General features: G+C 42.4%; 1 long non-coding RNA gene across 1 annotated transcript; it reads right to left on the bottom strand.

The window, feature by feature from the left end:
- Window positions 1–1,705: 1,705 nt before the first annotated feature.
- LOC116219173 lies at window positions 1,706–3,601 on the bottom strand. Its single transcript, XR_004163103.1, has 2 exons — window positions 3,514–3,601; window positions 1,706–2,736 (listed from the first exon to the last, which is right to left on the bottom strand). It is a non-coding gene; the product is annotated as an uncharacterized LOC116219173 (long non-coding RNA).
- Window positions 3,602–5,542: the final 1,941 nt, after the last annotated feature.

The following is a 5,542-nucleotide window of genomic DNA, read 5'->3' as shown; positions in this document are numbered from 1 at the left end:
CCCTGTGGAAATGAATGATTCATGTGTGCTGTGAACCACATCAGTATCTAGGAGTTGGTGAGAATCACACTTGTTCGCTACCTGTCCTGACAATATCAACCGCCATACCTTCATCATTCCTCAGTCATACACACTGCTTCCCCACGGACCAGAGACAAGCAGAGCAGATGGACTCCTGCCTTCATCCAAACTAGGCGGCGTTTGTCCCGCTGTGCTTACCTGAGGCATTCCTGAACTGATGGAGTATAACCCCCGTGGAACATGGCGATGTGGAGACAAGGAGGAGAGAATGATAAGAAGCTATAATAGAAAGAGAGGGACAGAAAGGTAGAGCTAGAGGTAGAGGATTGAGAGAGAAGATATAGAGAGAGGGTGAGAGAGAGAAGAGAGTGATAGAGAGAAATAGAGAGAGGGTGAGAGAGAGAAGAGAGTGATAGAGAGAAATAGAGAGAGGGTGAGAGAGAGAAGAGAGTGATAGAGAGAGAGAGAGAGATCGGGGAGCAAAAATGGATCATTAAGGGTGCGTTGGAGAGAATGGCTCGAGGCAGAGCTACCCCCCCCCCCCCCCCCAGCCTCTTCAGCTGACTGGTTTGCAGCTCAAATGATCTGGAACTGTGAGTGGTTTTGGGGTGAGAGTATTCAGGGCACTTTTCCTCCACGACTAGACTAGAAGGTTCACAAAGCCCCCGGCAAATAATGATGTATCAAAAAACAGAATTGTGATATGAATACTGAATATTAAATATGAATATTATAATTGCCGTAGATAAGGAGGAAGGGTCGTCATCCGAGATCTCCTGGCTTCCCCTGGGGACGTCACACTGAACCCAAAGCTGAACACAGAACTGCTCCAATGGACCAGAGGCTTAACAGGATTTGCACAGTAGGCTCTGCCTTTGGTAGGACGATGTGAGCGAGATCTGAAAGCTCTGTGGGTTCTCTCAGAGTGGATACGTGTTAACACAGCCCGTAATCATGCCTCATATCTTATTCTGTATATAACATCTACTACTACCATTACATGTACTTACACCTGCACTTTATATATACTTACATCATATCTGCACTACCTACTGCTATTGCTGCTTACTGTATGTTCATAGTCTTCTACTGTATATATCTTAACGTATTCATTACCACTGTTATACTGTCAATACTGTTCATACTGCATACATCTTATTTCATACTGCATTTATATTATTTATTTATATATTACCACTATGCATATTCACTTCATAAATCTTGCTGCTATGACACCTGAATTTCCCTAACGGGATTAATAAAAGTGTATCTTATCTTATCTTATACATATGTCCTTACTCTGCACTTTACTGCTTTTTTGAACTTCTGGTTAGATGCTAAACTGCATTTCGTTGTCTCAGTACTTATAAGTACAATGACAATAAAGTTGAATCTAATCTAATCTAATCTAATCTAATCTAATCTAACAATGTGATGATGGGGCACTGACTGCACAGTTTACTTCAGAGTGCCGAGACACCGTTTGCTTCAGGCAACAGACTTGCCTCAGGCAACAGGTTATCAATGAGACACTTTAAATACCTGTGAAACCCTGATTAGCGGAGACACTGATACCTGGGGGTCGCCTCTAAACACAGCACTTCTGTTGTGTGGCCTCACTCCAACATCATTTACTTCCCGTAGTTTTTACACATAAAAAAGACAAAACAGAAGAAGCCATTACTTGTTTTTCTTGATGGGGTCTTTATTTAGTCAGAACTGCTTGTTTGTCATGGTGTCATGACGCCTTGAGGCTGAACAATACTGTAAAGGAGTTTTGTTTAATAACAGCCAGATTCAAACTGGAGCGACCACAGCTACAGTATATTGTTTTGAAGTGAGAACATGTGTATGAAATACATGTGGAAAAAGTGGTTGCTGACAAATAAACGTATAAACTTATAAAAGCACATTATCTACACAGTGTTTCTGTGTATGTCAAAAGACAGTAAAATGACCTTTATAAAAGTGTTGGCTATTTTGGTAACATGGCGAATGCTCTCCGAACAGGGATATATTCAAGAATCAAGAATTCAAGAAATCAAGAATTAGAAAACATCAAGAATTCATCTCTTGAATCAGGTTCATCTTAAACATTACATCAAACAAAACCCTGTGTCAATTCCAATATGGAAAAAAAATATGAGCAATACATCAAATAAATGAAATTTTGATATAAATTCATCAAACGAATGAAAAAGTGCTGTATTACATTGAGTCCTCACCTTCAAGGATCTACATAAATCTCTTACTCTTACATGCATAAAATGGAAATGTGAACAGCTGCCTCTTTGACCTTTTTTCCCCTCAGAGAACCCAGGGGGGTTGTGGGAAAGCACTGGTCCTCCAATATGCATCCAGATGAAGGGGGTTCCAGTTAAGGGATTTTTTTTGCCTTGAGTCTCTTATAAGGCCAAATCCTATTGATCTTAACAACATCTGAGGCCTGGAGATGCCTTAGGCCATACGAAACTAAGGACACTTGGAAAGGAAGGGTTCAAAGGAAGAGCTCAACCCAAGTTCTAAGCAAGCTCAGCTCAGCCTAGCTTAGCATCAGCAGAATTCATATGTCCTTCAAGATAAATTCATCAGTGAGTCCAAAAACGTAATCAGATGGCTGTAAATGACCACAGGTGATTCTGGGAGTTGAAGTTCTTTCAGGTTCACGGACACCAGCTCGTGAATGGGTACAGCCTACAGTGGACGGTCTTGAATCTGCAAGAGAAGGAGACAAAAACGTGTACATATTTTTTTTCTTCTGCTTCTTGAATTTTCTTCAAGGCAAAATCATTTTCTGTGAAACGGAGGAAGGAAGACTCAACACCCTCATCCACACAACAGACGCATTCGAGGTAACCCATAGCGACGCGTGGAGCATAAACAAAGAGGGAGAGAAAAGGACAGGGAAGACACAGAGCGCTCCAGCAGTGAATGGAATTCTGGGAGATTGGAGCGGGCAGATTTATTGAGATTCAGTGTTAGCCTCTTGACTGGCTCTCTAACTGTCTGTAAGTCAGACGAATGGTGAGCTGTCTGCGAAGACCTCACATGGGAAACAAAATACTGAGAAGAGCTAGGCAAGGCTGAGGCACTTATGTTACCATCAGCCACAGGAACAGAGAGAGAGAGAGAGAGGGGAAGAAAGAGAGAAAGAAAGAAGGAGAAAAGAAAAAAACAATGAAAGAAAGTCTCCCAAGAAAACTGCAAATTTCATTACATAGATTGCAATATGTAAACAGAAGCACACGAGGCAAAGGAATTGTTGATTTTATTAGATGAGAAAAATAGTGAAGAAAATGAATGTGTGTGTGTGTGTGTGTGTTTGACACAGAGCGAGAGGGAGAAAAATAGAGAGATAACGAAAGCGAGGTTAGATTAAATTTGATTGCTGTACGTGTGCTGTAATAGAATCTGGTGGCAGATATACAAGATTTATAGATCATATGGTTTGGAGGGCCCTAGTGGAGTGTGGTGTAGGGAAATGTGGCTGACCTTGAAGGGTCCTCGTCCTTGGAAAAGACCCCTTTCAGCTCAATGCTGTTCATCTTGTTCTCAAACAGCCCGTAGCTGAGGGTTACCTTCAAATGGAGAAGCACAGCGCTTCATTTAATAAGCGCGTGTGAGAGCACAGACACACACATATCCACCTACACACACACACACACACAAGCACACATACACATATGAAGACAAAAACATTTGAAAAACTATAGAAAAGAAATGTGGTATGAATAGAATGAATGAGGGGCAAAGAGAAGGGTCGTGTGCTGTGTGTGTGGGATGTGCGAATGTGTTCTGAATGGGAAAGAGGACGTGAAAAGCCAACAGTAGAAAGTGAGCGAGTGAGTGTGAGAGTGGGTGAGTGAGTATCAGAATGAGTGAATGAATGAGTGAATGAATGAGTCAGTGAATGAGTGAGTGTCAGAGTGTGTGTGAATTAATGAGTGAGTGAATGAATGAGTGAGTGCGAGAGCGAGCAAGTGAGTGAGTGAGTGAGTGAGTGAGTGTGAGAGTGAGCAAGTGAGTGAGTCAGTGAATGAGTGAGTGAGTGAATGAGTAAGTGTCAGAGTGTGTGTAAGTGAGTGAATGAATGAGTGAGTGAATGAATGAATGAGTGGGTGAGTGAGTGAATAAGTGAGTGAGTGAGTGAGTGCGTGAGTGAGTGAGTGAGTGAATGAGTGAGTGTCAGAGTGTGTGTGAGTGAGTGAGTGAATGAATGAGTGAGTGAATGAATGAGTGGGTGAGTGAGTGAATGAGTGAGTGAGTGAGTAAATGAATGAGTGAGTGAGTGAGTGTGAGAGGGAATGAGTGAGTGAGTGAATGAATGAGTGGGTGAGTGAGTGAGTGAGTGAGTGAGTGAGTGAATGAGTGAGTGAGTGAGTGAGTGTGAGAGGGAATGAGTGAGTGCGTGAGTGAGTGAGTGAGTGAATGAGTGAGTGAATGAGTGAGTGAATGAGTGCGTGAGTGAGTGAGTGAGGGTCAGAGGGAATGAGTGAGTGAGTGCGTGATTGAGTGAGTGAGTGAGTGAATCCAGTGAGTGAGTAAGTGAATCCAGTGAGTGAGTGAGTCCAGTGAGTGAGTGAGTGAGTGAATGAGTGAGTGAATGAGTGAGTGTCAGAGGGAATGAGTGAGTGAGTGCGTGATTGAGTGAGTGAGTGAGTGAGTGTGAGTGAGTGAATGAGAAGGTGGTTCTCTGTGTCTGATAGTAAAACAGTTGTCTCAACTGGCTATAACAGCTGACACATTCTTGTTAACTTGTTAAAGATCATTAATGAAAACATAATTAATGAGTTTGGTGTTCCTCTGAGCGGTGCTGGGAAACTCAATTCAAGCGACTGCATAACATGGGCAACCTGTCCATTTAAGCCGAGAAAGCAATGCTTCATAAAAAATGAACAGAAGAGAAAAATGACACGCATGGATTCACACTGTGTGTGTCTGTTACATTTACCTTAAGTACATAATACTTACCTGTATTGCTGTGTATTTCGCAGACAAACTGACAGTAAGTAAGCTGTACAAACTTAATTTAAAATGACATGAAGCACAATTTGAAGCATGAAGCACTTGAATGGGTGAAGCACTAATCTGATTGTTTTTGATTGGTCAGCTGATTTGGACACGCCACTTTGCCATTTTGATGTTTGTGCCTGTCCTTGCGCGCTCATGTAAAGATGATTGACAGTAGGTCTGACCAATTAGTGTTCGATCACTCTCACTATGCTCTGTGGGTCCCTGTAAACTGCACAGGAGCTAACCAATTAGCCACTGGCTGAAAAAGCTTTACTCTGCTCAGTCCTTACTACTTTGACCATCTATACCATTTATCAGTCAACGCTGGGGAGACTTTACTTGATATCCTCCGTCATAAGGCTGACATAACCATGTCGTAAACGAGTTGCGGACAAGTCGTGACACAACATCTTTAAGAGCAGGGAAGTGAGCGGGAAGTGGAACAGTGAGTGTAAGCACAACCGAGCTGAGTTAGTGAGCAGCGACAGTGTGGAGAGTGACGGCCGAG

Source organism: Clupea harengus, chromosome 24 (genome assembly GCF_900700415.2).
Source record: "Clupea harengus chromosome 24, Ch_v2.0.2, whole genome shotgun sequence".
In the NCBI taxonomy this organism is placed as follows: domain Eukaryota; kingdom Metazoa; phylum Chordata; class Actinopteri; order Clupeiformes; family Clupeidae; genus Clupea; species Clupea harengus.
The sequence above is the reverse complement of the archived record's forward strand: the minus strand, read 5'-3'. Positions and strand labels throughout refer to the sequence as shown.